Source organism: Phocoena sinus, chromosome 3 (genome assembly GCF_008692025.1).
Source record: "Phocoena sinus isolate mPhoSin1 chromosome 3, mPhoSin1.pri, whole genome shotgun sequence".
Lineage (NCBI taxonomy): Eukaryota > Metazoa > Chordata > Mammalia > Artiodactyla > Phocoenidae > Phocoena > Phocoena sinus.
In genome coordinates, this window is record NC_045765.1 from 135,075,502 (window position 1) to 135,095,403 (window position 19,902).

The window sequence follows — 19,902 nt, forward strand, 5'->3', positions numbered from 1 at the left end:
GCCATGCGGCTGCTTCCCACTAGCTATCTACCTTACTACGTATGTTAGTGTGTGTATGTCCATGACTCTCTCTCGCCCTGTCAAAGCTCACCCTTCCCCCTCCCCATATCCTCAAGTCCGTTCTCCAGTAGGTCTGCGTCTCTATTCCCGTCCCACCCCTAGGTTCTTCATGACATCCTTTTTTGTCTTAAATTCCATATATATGTGTTAGCATACGGTATTTGTCTTTTTTCTTTCTGACTTACTTCACTCTGTATGACAGACTCTAGGTCTATCCATCTCATTACAAACAACTCAATTTCGTTTCTTTTTATGGCTGAGTAATATTCCATTGCATATATGTGCCACATCTTCTTTATCCATTCATCCGATGATGGGCACTTAGGATGTTTCCATCTCCGGGCTATTGTAAATAGAGCTGCAATGAACATTTTGGTACATGACTCTTTTTGAATTTTGGTTTTCTCAGGGTATATGCCCAGTAGTGGGATTGCTGGGTCATATGGTAATTCTATTTGTAGTTTTTTAAGGAACCTCCATACTGTTCTCCACAGTGGCTGAACCAATTCACATTCCCACCAGCAGTGCAAGAGTGTTCCCTTTTCTCCACACCCTCTCCAGCATTTATTGTTTCTAGGTTTTTTGATGATGGCCATTCTTACTGGTGTGAGATGATATCTCATTGTAGTTTTGATTTGCATTTCTCTAATGACTAATGACGTTGAGCATTCTTTCATGTGTTTGTTGGCAGTCTGTATATCTTCTTTGGAGAAATGTCTCTTTAGGTCTTCTGCCCATTTTTGGATTGGGTTGTTTGTTCTTTTGTTATTGAGCTGCATGAGCTGCTTGTAAATTTTGGAGATTAATCCTTTGTCAGTTGCTTCATTTGCAATATTTTCTCCCATTCTGTGGGTTGTCTTTTGGTCTTGTTTATGGTTTCCTTTGCTGTGCAAAAGCTTTGACGTTTCATTAGGTCCCATTTGTTTATTTTTGTTTTTATTTCCATTTCTCTGGGAGGTGGGTCAGAAAGGATCTTGCTGTGATTTATGTCATAGAGTGTTCTGCCTATGCTTTCCTCTAAGAGTTTGATAGTTTCTATCCTTACATTTAGGTCTTTAATCCATTTTGAGCTTATTTTTGTGTATGGTGTTGGGAGTGATCTAATCTCATACTTTTATATGTACCTGTCCAGTTTTCCTAGCACCATTTATTGAAGAGGCTGTCATTTCTCCACTGTACATTCCTGCCACCTTGATCAAAGATAAGGTGTCCATATGTGCGTGGGTTTATCTCTGGGCTTTCTATCCTGTTCCATTGATCTATCTTTCTGTTTTTGTGCCAGTACCATACTGTCTTGATTACTGTAGCTTTGTAGTATAGTCTGAAATCAGGGAGCCTGATTCCTCCAGCTCCTTTTTTCGTTCTCAAGATTGCTTTGGCTATTTTGGGTCTTTTGTGTTTCCATACAAATTGTGAAATTTTTTGTTCTAGTTCTGTGAAAAATGCCAGTGGTAGTTTGATAGGGATTGCATTGAATCTATAGATTGCTTTGGGTAGTAGAGTCATTTTCACAATGTTGATTCTTCCCATCCAAGAACATGGTATATCTCTCCATCTATTTGTATCATCTTTAATTTCTTTCATCAGTGTCTTATAATTTTCTGCATACAGGTCTTTTGTCTCCTTAGGTAGGTTTATTCCTAGATATTTTATTCTTCTTGTTGCAATGGTAAATGGGAGTGCTTTCTTGATTTCACTTTCAGATTTTTCATCATTAGTATATAGGAATGCCAGAGATTTCTGTGCATTAATTTTGTATCCTGCTACTTTACCAAATTCATTGATTAGCTCTAGTAGTTTTCTGGTAGCATCTTTAGGATTCTCTATGTATAGTATCATGTCATCTGCAAACAGTGACAGCTTTACTTCTTCTTTTCCGATTTGGATTCCTTTTATTTCCTTTTCTTCTCTGATTGCTGTGGCTAAAACTTCCAAAACTATGTTGAATAAGAGTGGTGAGAGTGGGCAACCTTGTCTTGTTCCTGATCTTAGTGGAAGTGCTTTCAGTTTTTCACCATTGAGGATGATGTTTGCTGTGGGCTTGTCATATATGGCCTTTATTATGTTGAGGAAAGTTCCCTCTATGCCTACTTTCTGCAGGGTTTTATCATAAATGGGTGTTGAATTTTGTCGAAAGCTTTCTCTGCATCTATTGAGATGATCATATGGTTTTTCTCCTTCAATTTGTTAATACGGTTTATCACATTGATAGATTTGCGTATATTGAAGAATCCTTGCATTCTTGGAATAAACCCCACTTGATCATGGTGTATGATCCTTTTAATGTGCTGTTGGATTCTGTTTGCTAGCATTTTGTTGAGGATTTTTGCATCTATGTTCATCAGTGATATTGGCCTGTAGTTTTCTTTCTTTGTGACATCCTTGTCTGGTTTTGGTATCAAGGTGATGGTGGCCTTGTAGAAGGAATTTGGGAGTGTTCCTCCCTCTGCTATATTTTGGAAGAGTTTGAGAAGGATAGGTGTTAGCTCTTCTCTAAACGTTTGATAGAATTCACCTGTGAAGCCACCTGGTCCTGGGCTTTTGTTTGTTGGAAGATTTTTAATCACAGTTTCAATTTCAGTGCTTGTGATTGGTCTGTTCATATTTTCTATTTCTTCCTGATGCAGTCTTGGCAGGTTGTGCATTTCTAAGAATTTGTCCATTTCTTCCAGATTGTCCATTTTATTGGCATAGAGTTGCTTGTAGTAATCTCTCATGATTTTTTTTTATTTCTGCAGTGTCAGTTGTTACTTCTCCTTTTTCATTTCTAATTCTATTGATTTGAGTCTTCTCCCTTTTTTTCTTGATGAGTCTGGCTAGTGGTTTATCTATTTTGTTTATCTTCTCAAAGAACCTGCTTTTAGTTTTATTGATCTTTGCTATCGTTTCCTTCATTTCTTTTTCATTTATTTCTGATCTGATTTTTATGATTTCTTTCCTTCTGCTAGCTTTGGGGTTTTTTTGTTCTTCTTTCTCTAATTGCTTGAGGTGCAAGGTTAGGTTGTTTATTCGAGATGTTTCCTGCTTCTTAAGGTGGGCTTGTATTGCTATAAACTTCCCTCTTAGAACTGCTTTTGCTGCATCCCATAGGTTTTGGGTCGTTGTGTCTCCACTATCATTTGTTTCTAGGTATTTTTTTATTTCCTCTTTGATTTCTTCAGTGATCACTTCATTATTGTTTGTTTAGCCTCCATGTGTTTGTATTTTTTACAGATCTTTTCCTGTAATTGATATCTAGTCTCATGGCGTTGTGGTCAGAAAAGATACTTGATACAATTTCAATTTTCTTAAATTTACCAAGGCTTGATTTGTGACCCAAGATATGATCTATCCTGGAGAATGTTCCATGAGCACTTGAGAAAAATGTGTATTCTCTTGTTTTTGAATGGAGTGTCCTATAAATATCAATTAAGTCTATCTTGTTTAATGTATCATTTAAAGCTTGTGTTTCCTTATTTATTTTCATTTTGGATGATCTGTCCATGGGTGAAAGTGGGGTGTTAAAGTCCCCTACTATGAATGTGTTACTGTTGATCTCCCCTTTTATGGCTGTTAGTATTTGCCTTATGTATTGAGGTGCTCCTATGTTGGGTGCATAAATATTTACAATTGTTATATCTTCTTGTTGGATCAATCCCTTGATCATTAGTAGTGTCCTTCTTTGTCTCTTTAATAGTCCTTATTTTAAAGTCTATTTTGTCTGATATGAGAATTGCTACTCCAGCTTTCTTTTGGTTTTCATTTGCATGGAATATCTTTTTCCATCCCCTTACTTTCAGTCTGTATGTGTCTCTAGGTCTGAAGTGGGTCTCTTGTAGACAGCATATGTAAGGGTCTTGTTTTTGTATCCATTCAGCCAATCTGTGTCTTTTGGTGGGAGCATTTAGTCCATTTACATTTAAGGTAATTATCGATATGTATGTTCCTATTCCCATTTTCTAAATTGTTTTGGGTTCATTATTATAGGTCTTTTCCTTCTCTTGTGTTTCTTGTCTAGAGAAGTTCCTTTAGCATTTGTTGTAAGGCTGGTTTGGTGGTGCTGAACTCTCTCAGCTTTTGCTTGTCTGTAAAGGTTTTAATTTCTCCATCAAATCTGAATGAGATCCTTGCTGGGTAGAGTAGTCTTGGTTGCAGGCTATTCTCCTTCAGCACTTTCAGTATGTCCTGCCACTCCCTTCTGGCTTGTAGGGTTTCTGCTGAGAGATCAGCTGTTAACCTTATGGGGATTCCCTTGTGTGTTATTTGTTGTTTTTCCCTTGCTGCTTTTAATATGCTTTCTTTGTATTTAATTTTTGACAGTTTGATTAATATGTGTCTTGGCGTATTTCTCTTTGGATTTATCCTGTATGGGACTCTCTGTGCTTCCTGGACTTGATTAACTATTTCCTTTCCCATATTAGGGAAGTTTTCAACTATAATCTCTTCAAATATTTTCTCAGTCCCTTTCTTTTTCTCTTCTTCTTCTGGAACCCCTATAATTCGAATGTTGGTGCGTTTAATGTTGTCCCAGAGGTCTCTGAGACTGTCCTCAGTTCTTTTCATTCTTTTTTCTTTATTCTGCTCTGCAGTAGTTATTTCCACTACTTTAACTTCCAGGTCACTTATCCATTCTTCTGCCTCAGTTATTCTGCTATTGATCCCTTCTAGAGTATTTTTAATTTCATTTATTGCATTGTTCATCGTTGCTTGTTTCATCTTTATTTCTTCTAGGTCCTTGTTAACTGTTTCTTGCATTTTGTCCATTCTATTTCCAAGATTTCAGATCATCCTTACTATCATTATTCTGAATTCTTTTTCAGGTAGACTGCCTATTTCCTCTTCATTTGTTAGGTCTGGTGCGTTTTTATCTTGCTCCTTCATCTGCTGTGTGTTTTTCTGTCTTCTTATTTTGCTTATCTTACTGTGTTTGGAGTCTCCTTTTTGCAGGCTGCAGGTTTGTAGTTCCTGTTGTTTTTGATGTCTGTCTCCAGTGGCTAAGGTTGTTTCAGTGGGTTGTGTAGGCTTCCTGGTGGAGGGGACTAGTGCCTGTGTTGTGCTGGATGAGGCTGGATCTTGTCTCTCTAGTGGGCAGGTTCACGTCTGGTCGTGTGTTTTGGGGTGTCTGTGGCCTTATTATGATTTTAGACCGCCTCTCTGCTAATGGGTGGGGTTGTGTTCCTGTTTTGCTAGTTGTTTGGCATAGGTTATCCAGCACTGTGGCTTGCTGGTCGTTGAGTGAAGCTGGGTGCTCGTGTTAAGATGGAGGTCTCCGGCAGATTTCCGCTGTTTAATATTATGTGGAGCTGGGAGGTCTCTTGTTGACCAGTGACCTGAAGTTGGCTCTCCTACCTCAGAGGCAGAGCCCTGACTCCTGGCTGGAGCACCAAGAGCCTTTCATCCACACGGCTCAAAATAAAAGGGAGAAAAAGTAGAGAGAATTAGTAGAAGTATGAGGAAAGAAAGAAGGAAAGGAGGAAAGGAAGGAAGGAAGAAAGAAGCAAAGAAGGAAATAAAGGAGGGAGGGAGGAAGGAAGGAAGGAGGGAATGAAGGAAAAAAGACAGAAAGAAAGAAAATACAGTAAAAATAAAATAAAGTATTATATAGTTATTGAATTAAAAAATATTTAGAAAAAAAAAAGGGACGGATAGAACCTTAGGACAAATGTTGGAAGCAAAGCTATACAGAGAAAATCTTATACAGAAGTATATACATACACCCTCACCAAAAGAGGTAAAGGAGGAAAAATCATAAATCTTGCTCTCAGAGACCACCTCCTCAATTTGGGGTGATTCGTTGTCTAAAGGAGGGAAGGAAGGAAGGAAAGAAAGAACGAAGGTAAAGTATAATAAAGTTATTACAATTAAACTTAATTATTAAGAAAAATATTTTTTCAAAAAACCATGGACGGATAGAGCCCTAGGACAAATGGTGGAAGCAAGACTATACAGACAAGATCTCACACAGAAGCATACACGTACACATTCACAAAAAGAGGAAAAGGGAAAAAAAATCATAGATCTCGCTCCTAAAGTCCACCTTTTCAATTTGGGATCATTCCTTATCTATTCAGGTATTCCACAGATGCAGGGTATATCAAGTTGATTGTGGAGCTTTAATCCGCTGCTTCTGAGGCTGCTGGGAGAGATTTCCCTTTCTCTTCTTTGTTCTCACAGCTCACAGGAGCTCAGCTTTGGATTTGGCCCTGCCTCTGCGTGTAGGTCGCTGGAGGGCGTCTGTTTTTTGCTCAGACAGGACGGGGTTAAAGGAGCCGCTGATTCGGGGGCTCCGGCTCACTCAGGCCGGGGGTGGGAGGGGGAGGGAGGGGCACTGCGTGCGGGGCAGGCCTGCGGCAGCAGAGGCCAGCGTGACGTTGTTCCAGCCTGAGGCCCACCGTGCGTTCTCCCGGGGAAGTTGTCCCTGGATCCCGGGAACCTGGCAGTGGCGGGGTGCCCAGGCTCCGTGGAAGAGGGGTGTGGAGAGTGACCCGCGCTCGCACACAGGCTCCTTGGTGGCGGCAGCAGCAGCCTTAGCGTCTCCCGCCCGTCTCGGGTTCGCGCTTTTAGCCGCGGCTCGCGGCCGTCTCTAGGTTTCGCGCTTTTAGCCGCGGCTCGCGCCCGTCTCTGGAGCTCCTTTAAGCAGCGCTCTTAAACCCCTCTCCTCGCGCACCAGGAAACAAAGAGGGAAGAAAAAGTCTCTTGCCTCTTCGGCTGGTGCAGACTTTTCCCCGGACTTCCTCCCGGCTAGCCGTGGTGCACTAATCCCTTCAGGCTATGTTCAAGCTGCCAACCCCAGTCCTCTCCCTGCGCTCCGTCCGGAAACCGAAACCCGAGCCTCAGCTCGCAGCCCCGCCCGCCCCGGCGGGTGAGCAGACAAGCCTCTCGGGCTGGTGAGTGCCGGTCGGCACCAATCCTCTGTGTGGGAATCTCCCCGCTTTGCCCTCCACACCCGTCGCTGTGCACTCCTCCGCGGGTCCGAAGCTCCCCCCTCTGCCTCCCGCAGTCTCCGCCCGCGAAGGGGCTTCCTAGTGTGTGGAGACATTTCCTCCTTCACAGCTCCCTCCCACTGGTACAGGTGCCGTCCTTATTCTTTTGTCTCTGTTTTTTCTTTTTTTTCTTTTGCCCTACCCAGGTACGTGGGGAGTTTCTTGCCTTTTGGGAGGTCTGAGATCTTCTGCCAGCCTTCAGTAGGTGTTCTGTAGGAGTTGTTCCATGTGTAGATGTATTTCTGGTGTATCCGTGGGGAGGAAGGCGATCTCCGCATCTTACTCTTCCGCCATCTTCAAGCCGTCCTCCGTTTAGAATATTTTGAAACCTGTTCTTCAATTGGTAGCAGGTACCAAATGCAGCCATTATCTCTAGCATAAAGGTTTGCAAACTTTCTCAGTTCATTGTGCCCTTGGTGTAATGTTTTCATGGCAGCAGCAAGGCCAAAAGAATTACCTAATAGTTTCTGTTTGTTTGTTTTGCGGTACGCGGGCCTCTCACTGTTGTGGCCTCTCCCGTTGCGGAGCACAGGCTCCGGACGCACAGGCTCAGCGGCCATGGCTCACGGGCCCAGCCGCTCCGCTGCATGTGGGATCTTCCCGGACCAGGGCACGAACCCGTGTCCCCTGCATCGGCAGGTGGACTCTCAACCACTGCGCCACCAGGGAAGCCCCCTAATAGTTTTTTAAGTAGCTTAGTCCAAACAAATTAGTATTTTTGTTCCAGTAACTTAATAGACACTTAAGTACACACACACACACACACACACACAAATACACACAAACATATACACATAAACTGGAAGAAAATCTTTATTTCATCCTTAAATGACTAGAATTATGTACTAATGCATTGGATGTATGTGCCTCTGGGGTACATACAGTAGGTAAGGTAAGGAATGGGCAGGAGATTTTTCTTTTATTAATTTATTTATTTTTGGTTGCATTGGGTCTTCGTTGCTGTGTGTGGGCTTTCTCTAGTTGTGGCCAGCGAGGGCTACTCTTCGTTGGGCTGTGCAAGCTTCTAATTACGGTGGCTTCTCTTGTTGCAGAGCACGGGCTCTGGGTGGGCGGGATTCAGAGCCCGTGCTCTGCAACAAGCATTGCATCTCAAACCTTGCAATCAGACTGAACACTGCCACTTTTATTTCCTCTTTTATATTCATTCCTGCATGCTACTTGCTTTTTATCACAGCAGTTTCAGAACACTCAACTTCTTAGATATGACATCATTAAAAGGAATGTAGTACAATTTAATCTTGAAACTGTGAAAATCCTTAAATTAATAATTTGCTTGTGTCTGACAGATAGTAAGCATTGCCGTGTTTTCCTTGAAAATTTAAAATATCCTGTTGTGACCCTGTGAGCTCCCTGAGGTGCCCTGGGGCCCTGTAGTAAATAGTGTGGGAAATGTGGCTTTCGTGGGTTGCAAGAAATTTTATATAAACCTTAACCCAGGTTCTTAGATTAGGGCAGGCATTAGCGCGGTCCTGATCTTTCCACAGATTATTGTAAAATAGTCATGTAAATAAATGCATTATTTAATCAGTATTCTCAGAGTTGTATGTAAATGAAGTTTTTTCAAAACTGACTTTAACCCATATGTATGCTGAAACTTAAAAAAAAGGAAATCAATCTATTTGGAAGTTTTCTAAAATATTCCTCTGAAGTATTTCTGAAATACTTTCTAAATACTTCTCTAAAATACTCCTCTGCTCTCTTAGAGGCTACCAAATATAAATTAAACTATTTTGACTCAATATTACCAATACAGACACCACTCCCCGCCTTTGTCTTGTCTGTCATTGTTTCTCCCTGGAACTCTCTCCCTTTAAATCACAGGGAGAAGACCTACAAGCTACCTAGTATGTAGCCTCTCCTTTCAAGTAAGAGTCTGTTCACCAACACAATGTACTATGGCCTGAGAAGGCATATACCTGGGCTTAGTGAAGAGCAAAATAATAAATTAGGACCAATGAGGCCACACACAATGGCTGAAATAATAAAGCACCAGTTATAGGTCAGGGGATTTGCAATAGCTATCTCAAGTTATCAGAGAAAATATTAGCTTTTCTCATACTTTGAAGTGTATTCTGAAGATCTGATATCACCTATATGTGAACTACAGAGAAACAAGCCCTTTCCTTACACTTACAATAAGATGTAAAATCAGCACAGGTAGGGGCCAGTAGTGAAGAATCCACTTGCACCCACATAGTGTTGTTGCTCCATTTCATTGTTTGTTTACGCTTCCAAATTTCATTTGAAGGAAGGGTTCAAGAAGCTCCCACCTCCAAAATGTGAATCACTTCCATAAAATAGCATTGGGATAGAATCATATGTGGTACATGATGGATTCTAAAAACCAAACTAATGGCAAGAGGTCATGTGGTATGGTTCTGTGCCTCCAAGAAGGCAAACTTTCACAGTACATAGCCAGTCTCTGGGTGGCCTTCTTGCATGCATTATATAGCTGGCACATGTGGAAGAGGTCATTATAACACTGACTATTCCCACATTCACATGGCTGTCTGGAAGATCAGCTGACAACACTACCTTCATTGGAGGCCTAAGAGTGGTTAACTTACAGCGAGAACATGAGCCTTGCTCTTGGACATAGTGTCACAATGAGCTGTCACCACTGTATTTTAAAATCCATCTGTGATGGTTAATTTTATATGTCAACTTAGTTAGGCTATGGTACATAGTTGTTTGGTCAAACACCAGTTTAGGTGTTGCTGTGAAGGTATTTTTGGATGTGATTACATTTAAATCAGTAGACTTTGAGTAAAACAGATTACCCTCCATAATGTGGATGGGCCTCATCCAGTAGGCTGAAGGCCTTAAGTGCAAAGACTGAGGTCCCTGCAAGAGAAAGTAATTCTGTCTTAGACTGCCTTTGGATTCAATACTGCAACATCAACTCTTCTCTGGATCACCAGCCAACCAGTCTGCCATGCAGATTTTGGACTTGCCAGTGCCCACAATCACATGAGCCAATTCTTTAAAATAGATAGATGATAGATAGATGGCAGATAGATAGATAGATAGATAGATAGGTAGGTAGGTAGATAATAGATAGAGATACATTTCCTCTTGGTTCTGTTTCTCTGGAGGGCCCTGATTACTTCTAATCTAGCTTCCCTCTCTGGTTAAGTGTGGATCTTCCTTTTCAAGTATAGAAGCTAGATGACCACAAGTCTTTAAAACTTGACCTTTAGCAGTCCTACTTCCTGGGTTAACTCCCTTCGAAAATAGCATAGTATTTATTTAAAGTAAATCAAAAAAATCAGAACAGTAACACTGCACCTACAGTGCCCTCTAGGATACATAAATATATTAATCCATCCTAAGACAAAGAGAAAATCTCTTCCAATTTCCAATAATAATGCTACTCATTACATCTCAGATGTAATGAGATGGCTAATGGGCATTTTCATGTTTATGTGGATAGAAAACCAGATCATGCTAGAAAAGATCTACTGTGGCTACCTGAGGAGGGTTTTACCAAAACACTGGTGTTAGGGGCTGAACCAAGTTCCCCCAAAATATATATATTGAAGCCATAACCCCCATTATTTCAGAATGTGACTGTATTTGGAGATAGGACCTTTAAAGAGGTGATTAAATTAAAAGGAGGCCATTAGAAAGGGCCCTAATCTAAAATGACTGATGTCCTTATAAGAAGAGGAAATTTGGACACACAGAGAAACATTAGGGGCACATGCACCCAGAGGCGAGACCATGCATGAACTCGTGAGAAGGAGGCTGTCTGCAAGCAAAGGAGAGAGGCCTCAGAACAAACCAAACCTGCCAGCACCTTGAGCTCAGACTTCTTGTCTCCAGAACAGTAAGAAAATAAATTTCTGTTGTTTAAGCTACCTGGTCTTTGGTGCTTTGTTATGGCAGCCCAAGCAAACTAATACAATGGAAAATCAAAAGTCATATTTAAAACTCTAACTTCTATAGAGCAAGAAATACTTCTCTTGCTTTTTTTTCCCCACAAAGACATATGATGTTTTTTCTGATAGAGTCCTGACAGTCTTTTCAGATGGTAGACTATTGAGTCAGATAAATCTGGTCTTTTCATTCTTTGATTACATTTCTTCAGAATAACGAGGAAGAAGAGGAATGTGGAAAGAAGGGGATAATGCCCAGTTCCAAAAAGTTTTGAAGTCACCCACAGAAATGTAGTACATGACATATAGTAGCAGATTGACCAAAGGGAGATGGGGATTATATGGATGAAGAGGAGGGGTGGAAAGAAATTAAGATAAAGGTGGAACAGGAAAGCAAAAACTCATCACCATTCTAAATCCAGAAGCCTATAAGCATTTGAAAACCTTGAAGTTATTTTGTGTCAGACCAAGCAGTTGAGGCCATATTGTTTCTTCCCAAAATATAACCATCAGTTTTGTTATGATCTTCAAACCATGCGAGTAAATGGTTGGGTGAAATTCATTTAATCATGTAAGAGTTTATGCTGAAATTAGCTTCAGGCAGAAAAGTTAGAAGCACAAGGAATGTGTCAAATTCTCCAGTGACTTATGATAAATTCTTAGAGTGTGAAACTACTCCTCTCTGTTGTTTGTAGATAAGGGCTGTTCAAAGTGGTCTGTGCATTTGAGAAATAAAGTGAATGGAATACTTCTCTAAGTAGGGCATATTTCTGATGACTAAGATTAGTACATTATGTCTACTCCAAACTAAGTCAATAATGGATTGTTCCCAGATAAGCACACAAAACTGGGTCATGTGTAACTTAGAGCTGAAATAGCAGACATAAATTTACTAATTTAGCTCCCTACAGAACTGGTCCAAAGAAACACAAAAAACTCCCCAAAGACCCCCAAAATAACTGACTAAGATAGCATGACTTTCATCATGTGATCACATTAAGGTCATTTATAATTGCAGGAAATGACTAACCCATTCATACCTTTTGTGGATCAGCGAAGATTATAGTATCAAAATTGCAAAATGCTGTTTAACTTTCAAGGTTTTTTTTCATGATCCAAGTGAAAACTTAAGTACTCATCACGTGAGAAGAAAATCAAGCTAGAGAATGTCATAAATTTATAGAGAGCTATATTGGAAGATACATCTTGAAAGTGACACAGCTATGACTAACGAGAAAAATCTCTTACGTTTATAACAGTTCTTCATTAAAGATGTTAAACTTTGTGATTTTGTTTTAAACAAAAGTGCTACTGTGTTTTAAAAGGTCTCAGAGAAGAGAAATTTGAACAGCAATTTTCAAATTCCAGAGAAATTGAATTCAAACACTATTTTATCTGGAATTGAAATGAGCATATTTTGCCTCCTTCCTAGGAGAACCTAAGACAGTAGGGCCATGCATTTCGTTATGTTTTAAACTATAAACATTTGAAAGTGCTAGAGCTTTTCTAAGTAGATATAAAACTATAATGGAAGTTAAAAAAATCATAACCTCCCTCTCATGAAAATGATAATTTAGGTTACTTGAAACTCTTTCAATTAGAATGTATAAGATGCTTATACAGCAAAAGTTGGGGGTGGGCTAGATTCTTGGAGTGGAAGCTGGGCCAGAGATGAAAACAGAAGTGCTCTCTCCTCCCAAGAGAATTGTTCCTTCAGGAAATATCTTGTGTTGTAAAAACATATTCCTAGGGCACTTGCTAGTATTGGTGTCGTCAGTAACAAAGAAGAAATCCATTCTCTGGAATGTAAAACCAAGAATTCAGGTGATGATGCCGCGGAGCTACTAGGCCCGTGAGCCACAACTACTGAGCCTGCGCGTCTGGAGCCTGTGCTCCGCAACGGGAGAGGCCGCGACAGTGAGAGGCCCACGTACCGCGATGAAGAGTGGCCCCCGCTCGCCGCAACTAGAGAAAGCTCTCACACAGAAACGAAGACCCAACACAGCCAAAAATAAATTAATTAATTAATTTTTAAAAATCATGTAGACTATAATAACTTTAAAAAAATAAAAAATTCAGGTGATGAATCAAAACCCTTGCATTGAAGCTCTGTCTCTTTTATTGTGCTCTTTGTTAGTATACCCACACAGGTTGTTTCACACATCTATGCTTCAATATTTACATTGGCAAGGTAGAAAGTCTCTTGTCCAAATATTTATTAAGCTGAGGAAAAGAAAACAGGACATATAAGATCTCAAAGTTAAAACATGCTACTTTGTTGCAATATTTTATTGCATTGATTCATCTATTAAATGTCCTCCACCTTAGTTAGACCTTGCAGTTCTTCTTCTTTTTTTTTTTTTTTCATACCTCAATAGCAACGCAAATGTTCCATAAACTCCGATGGAGTAAAGAAACTTCTCTGTCAGGTTCCTGGATTTTCTACTGAATCATGTTTTATCAGATCAAGGCAAGCTTGCTTCTCAGGTGTTAGGGATCCTGTTAAAGAAAGTGTAACCAAGTGTTGGCTGGAGGGTTGTATTCATATATCAATGCCACAAGGACCACCAGTAGAACACAGGAAAATTCTCTTCACAACCTCTTCACTTAGGATCGGTGCACAGCTTTCATCTCAGATTCATTTGAGACAACCTCTTCAGCTCATAAAGTTTAGAACAAAAACCAAAATTATATTGTCTTAGTCGAAGTAGACATATTTTCCTGTCAGGATCCCTTTCTCTTCTGTCAAGTTAGGGCCGGAAAGGCCTTTAAATCATGTAGTGCAGTGGTTTCCAAACTTTTTCATGCAAAAGGGCTCTTTTATCAAATGAAGTCTTATCCTAAACTCTGATCTATAAGATGATCTAGAAGTGGCTCTGTCTTGGTTGAGACAGGGAAGGAGGAAGTCTACCCACCCTGTCTCTCATTCCACCTGGAACCACCGTCACATCTTCAGAACCATAAAAGTCTGTGGAATGTATTTTGAAAACAACTGATCTCCTCTTTCATTTTTCAGACAAAGAATGTTAATTTGCTCCCATGGTGAGAGGATCAGAGCCCACATCTCTTGAACACATCTATTAAACACCTGTGCTCTTTTTATTACACTATCCCTTTTGATGTTTTCCATTTTCCTCTAGTTTCTTATTTCCCACAGCATAATTGAGTTGGTTACCTCTGTGGGTCTGTTCCACACACTTGGGGAACCTGGGCGTAGGGGGAGAGTCAAGGTTTGTGGACAAAGTAGAGCAGAAAAATGTAAAGTGTAGCTCGTATATAAGAGTTAGCCACCCAAAGGTAAATTAAAGAAAGAGGAGACTAAATTAGGGTAGAAGAAACTCAGAACAGCCGTTCTCAAACTTCTGATTTCACTTCAAGATGTTCAGTCATTAAGGACGCCAAAAACTTGTAGTTCATGTAGTTAAACATCTCTTTGATGTTTACTGTTATAATAAGTAAAACTGAGAAGCGATAAATATCATTTCAAGTAAATAAGCAAAAGCCAGGCAAAGAGGTAGAACTTACTGCCACCACTCTACTTGCAAAATACAAAAGAAGGTCATTATTACATGAAAGAAAAACCAGCAGGGCTTCCCTGGTGGTGCAGTGGTTGAGAGTCCGCCTGCCGATGCAGGGGACACGGGTTCGTGCCCCGCTCCGGGAAGATCCCACATGCCGCGGAGCGGTTGGGCCCGTGAGCCATGGCCGTTGAGCCTGCGCGTCCGGAGCCTGTACTCCACAACGGGAGAGGCCACAACAGTGAGAGGCCCGCGTACGGCAAAAAAAAAAAAAGAAAAGAAAAACCAGCAGAAAGATTTCATAGCCTTTGCGCATCTTAGTTCCCTAGAACAGGCAAAGTTTCTATGATTCCTACATGGAATTGCTGTGAACAAATACAGTATTGTAAGAAATCTATTTTACTTAGAGAGAAACTAAGCTCTTTAAAAGTTCTTGTAATTTGTTACAATCTGTGATTATTTGGGGTTCTAGGTACCTTCACCATAGGCATCTTTGCAGTAGATATCTTTGTTGGAATCATTTTCACTGCATAACGCATTGCCATAAGGCAATTTTACTGTAAAAGATAAAATAACTGACAGTTTGGTTTCCTTTCTCCATTGACCCAGTGCTCCCATATTTGTATTACATGGATCTGAGACCTCATAATGGTCTCTACGGTGATGAGTAAACATGGTGGTCTTAAAATAGTAGATAACAACCCTGTATGTCAACTTGATAGGAAACACGGTGATAAAACGGAAGTGCGAAATAAGAGTGTAAAGCCAGACTGCATACCTTACAAGAAAATGATAACATACCAGTTCGCAAATCCTTCAGTTGATTTGAAGGCGCAGAGTTGAACCCACATTTCCCATAGGACTTTGGAACATCCATCAACGGACAGGTGACAACATGCCAAGAACAAACAATATGTAGAGGCTCTCACAACGCAACACAAAGCTCAGTTACAAATGTGCATCCCGGTGTTTGGAAACTGATACCTCTCTTAACAAAGAAATTTTAACAACAAAGAAAAAGTGTGATGCTGAACAAGGAGATGAATCAACAGCAAAAAGAAAAAAGTAGAAAACACTATAAATGAACAAAAATCCTTGGAAGACAAGTGCTTAGGTTCAACCCACAAAATCAAATCAGTTCTTTGCACAGTATTGCCATGAGTCTACACACATTTTAAGTGTATTCAAGTATTTTGTATTTAGCAGTAAAGTCTTTTTAACTTTGTTATTCACTTTTCATATTCCAGTATGTCTTTTTTAATGTCCCTCTTTTATTTTTCATTATTTTATCTTTTACAGCAAAAAAGTGTTTACAGCAAAGATGCTATGGCAAGAATACCAGACCGGATCATTCTTATGTGCTCCATGCCAGGCATGTTAAATTCCATAGTCATCTTTAGAGTGACTTAGGAATCTGCCCACCGTAGTCTCTGAACGTCAAACCTTCTACCGTTCTCTTTCCTTTCAAAAATGAATTGCATGCTGAGCTGATCCACTTGCCACCATCCTCCTAATGTTTCCTTTGTGTGCTCTCCACAGCAAACTCTCAAAGCTGTACAAAGACAGGTGTCCACAAAACAACCCAGGTCTCTGTAGGGCACAAGGATGAATAGCTCAGCCCAGGAATGCTGGACCCATACACACACACACACACACACACACACACACCCCAGACTTAGCCTCAGGATGTTTTTGTTTTGTGAAAAGGATGCTTTCCAAAATTTCACTCTGTTCAGGAGAAAAACCGTAATGCATTTTAAAATCTGAAATGTAGCCATATTTTTTTCTGCACCAATGGCTAAGAAAATGATAAATATAAGGAATGACACTGTATTAGAAATTCAACTCATACAACCCTAGGTAAGAAAAAATCAATCATGTGAAACCATACACATTTTTCAATTTTTCCTTTTCAATGCACTGCAAATAATACATTTTCAGTATATTACAAATAATACCTTGTTAGGGGAAATAAAAAGAAGAGAAGAGAAATAAAAGTAAGAGTAGGAGAAACTGCATAGATAAAAACTTTTTAAAAATACAATCATTTCTCTTGCTTCCACCCTCTCTTTGTAAAACCCAATCAGCCAATAAAGAAAAATGATCTTAAAGTTGAAAGTTATGAGAAGTATCTCTATGATTACTTTTGAAGTTTCCAGCCTCCAGTACTTATTTCTATGATTTGAATGTTACTGTGACAGATACAACATTAACATTTGCAGAATCTGAAAGAGATACCAAGAGTGAAATGATGCAACTGTGTACAAATAACATGTCCCCACAAGAGGAAAGTGTCAGGTGAATAGTGACCTACACCAGAATACTGATGGCATTTCAGGACTAGTGTAACATGGAAAAAAAATAGTGAGGCATGCAGGAAAAAAATAGCTTAGGTGAATGTGTCCTAGAGAAATGCTAGTCTGGAAAATTTACATTCCCCTTTTCATTTTTCTAAACTAAAAATACATGGTGTGGTTTGACTGGAAAAAATGTGTGTGTGTATTTTTAATAGGAGGCACTGGTCTGCCATGTAAATGACCCATCAGGGAACACAGAAAAAAGGATCAGCTATAGAGTGAAAATGACCTCATGGAGGCTACACAAGACAGAGGTGAGGATTTGCTGTGTTCTGTTATTGGTGCCCACTGGGCAGTAGCAGAACCCTCTCCCCTTCCTGGTTAGTGCCTACAGCAATGGCCCCTGAATGGTCTTTCTGGGGGCTATTTAAGCAACTGAGAAAATGTGAGTATAAATACATTAAGCCTGACAGGAGGGCAGGGAGGCAAAGAACTCATGTACTAATCTCAAACTGAGTAGTTCTAGCCATGTAGCCTTGGGCAAGTCTGTGAACCTCCTTATTTTTTGTATGATAATAATATACCCAGGAGCATCGAGATAAAGCACAGGATGTAAAGTCTTTCTTTCTGAGATGCCAGTCTCCTAACTTCCCTTTCTTCTCTAAGGGCTATCTGGTCTTCTCTGGGCATCAATTCAGTGACATGTTTATTTGCACACCAAGTTTCACAGGTTTTTATAGAATTTTATTAGAATCCTTAACCAAGACTTATAACAAATAAAAGGATCTGCTTCATAAATATAAAGCTAATATAGAGCCCTCATATTTAAGATTCACTCTAGTACATTTTCATGGGCTACTAGAAAAGTCTGAGTGTTTAGTTGTTTTTCAGAGAGAATTGATCAATGTTCTCTCTCCGGAGTCATGGGGACATGACTGGGACCTAAGGACTTAATTTCTCTTGACTTCCCATTCTGTTTTCTTTTTAGATAGTTTTTCCCTCTTCTGGCTCCAGAGGGCTTTCCTCTTCTCTTTGACAAATACTTTTAACAGCACTCAGCCCTTGAGGGGTGTGTGTGTGTGTGTGTGTGTGTATGTTTGGGCCAGCAACTGTGTTCTCTTTTATTTTTTCTGTATAGCTGATGAAGATTCCATTTTTTATCTTGTAACCATTTATGTGAGTTTCTGTTCTCAGCTTGCAAATAACTCTTGAGCTTGGCTCACCATTTCTATTGTGATGCATGAAACTCACTTGCCCTGGAGTGACACACACAGTCATAGATCTGCCCCAATCTGCACCAAAACCTGCCCTCTGGAGAACGGAATGCTTCTGGGGTTTTCTTCCCAAGTAATTCCTGGAAGAGCTGAAGGCTGTAGTTGTCCCTAAAGAAATTCTGTTGTCTGGGCTTCCTGGCAAAAGGCCTCTGTGTAAAGCACACCCTCCAGGAGACAAACCTGCTCTGCTGGAACTTTCTGGTTTCAAACATCCCTCTCACAGCTCAGAGACAGAAGCAATAGGGCTACTTCGGGAAGTTGCTCTTTTTATCTCATACTCTCTTCTATCTGGGCATTGTTTATAAAATAACGCTGAAATTTATAAAATGCTGTAATATTTGAGTTATTTTTAATCTACCATTGCTTGTGTAGCAATAAAAATACAGGCAGTGATGAGGCAACATTCAATAAAACAGCATTTTGTTGCTATAAAACTAGCCAATGGGAGCCTTCCTCTGAAGTCTGTAACTCTAGGGAACCAACAACAAAGTACACCAAGGAAACTCCTGTTTTTACATAATTCCTCTTCCTTAATTAATTAAAATGTGATTTTTAGGCTGTCTCATAAATAGGCAACATTACATAAGACTGAGGGGGAAAAAAAACACCCAGAAGCTACTACTACCATAATTTGTATTTATTCCCTAATATGGTGAGCACACTATTTCTCGTCTTGCTTTTTTTTCCACTTAATTTACCCCCAAAATATTTTCCACGTTTCTATGAAGTCTTTATAATTGTCATGTTTAATAGTAACACAACTGTTTTTCTCACTTCAGGAATGGGATTCCCTTTTGTGACTCCATTTTTGAGTTATCCTAGTTAATATACAATTGTGAGTTCTCTCTCTGATGTATTAAGCAAAGAAAAATTGTTATTTTATTCAGTCTATGGCTTTGATGAAGGCTTAGAAGCACAGACCAAAAAACAAACAACAATGAAGCAATGGCAGAGAGCTCTAAAGGATTTATTTTAGCACTATGCCCACTACCACAGAATCCTTTCCTGGTGTTTCAAGATAGCAATACCACACTGACACACATCTCATTCTCAGAGATGATTACAGAGTTCCTGGCCTCCAGAAGAGTAGCAAAAAATGACCTTGGTTCAGCCCTAGAGTGCCTAACAAAGGCTAACACTCGTGAGGGAAACTGAAGGAGCCATAGTGCACACTTGTTTGTCTTTCAAAACTTACCTAAATTCGAGTCAAGACGCTTGAAGTATTAACTTCATTGATATTTCAGCAGAGCTAACTTCTGTTGCTAAGCTTCCAACGGTGTGTTACATGATAGGAGACCTGGTAAGATGGTTCAACCGGTATCCTCTGACAGCCCAGTCAAGGAATCCATCATCACCCACATAGGTTTTTCAGCATGCCCATTTTCCTGGGTGTAACAGTGCAGGCAAAGTTCCCTTCCCATCATCCTCAACATGAACTGAGGCGAATGCAGACACATTGTTAGGAAGGCTGGTACTGCTCATCCATGAAGTAAATAAATGATACAGTCTGACATTTTTGCAGCAAGATTTTGTACTGGCTTAGAGAATATTTGGAAACATTTTCAAGTCTTCAACACAGTCAAAAATTCTTCCCCTAAAAACATAGTTCCAAGAATTTCTCCTCTAAGTCTATAGAAAAATATTAAATCTAAATATTAATATCTAAAATATAACCCAAATGAACTTATCTACAAAACAGAAACAGACTCACAGACATAGAGAACAGACGTATGGTTGCCAAGGTGGAGGAGGGAAGGGGGAGGGATGGACTGGGACGCTGGTGTTAGCAGATGCAAGCTAGTACATACAGAATGGATCAACGACAAGGTCCTACTGTAGAGCACAGGGAACAATATTCAATATCCTGGGATAAACCATAATGGAAAAGAATA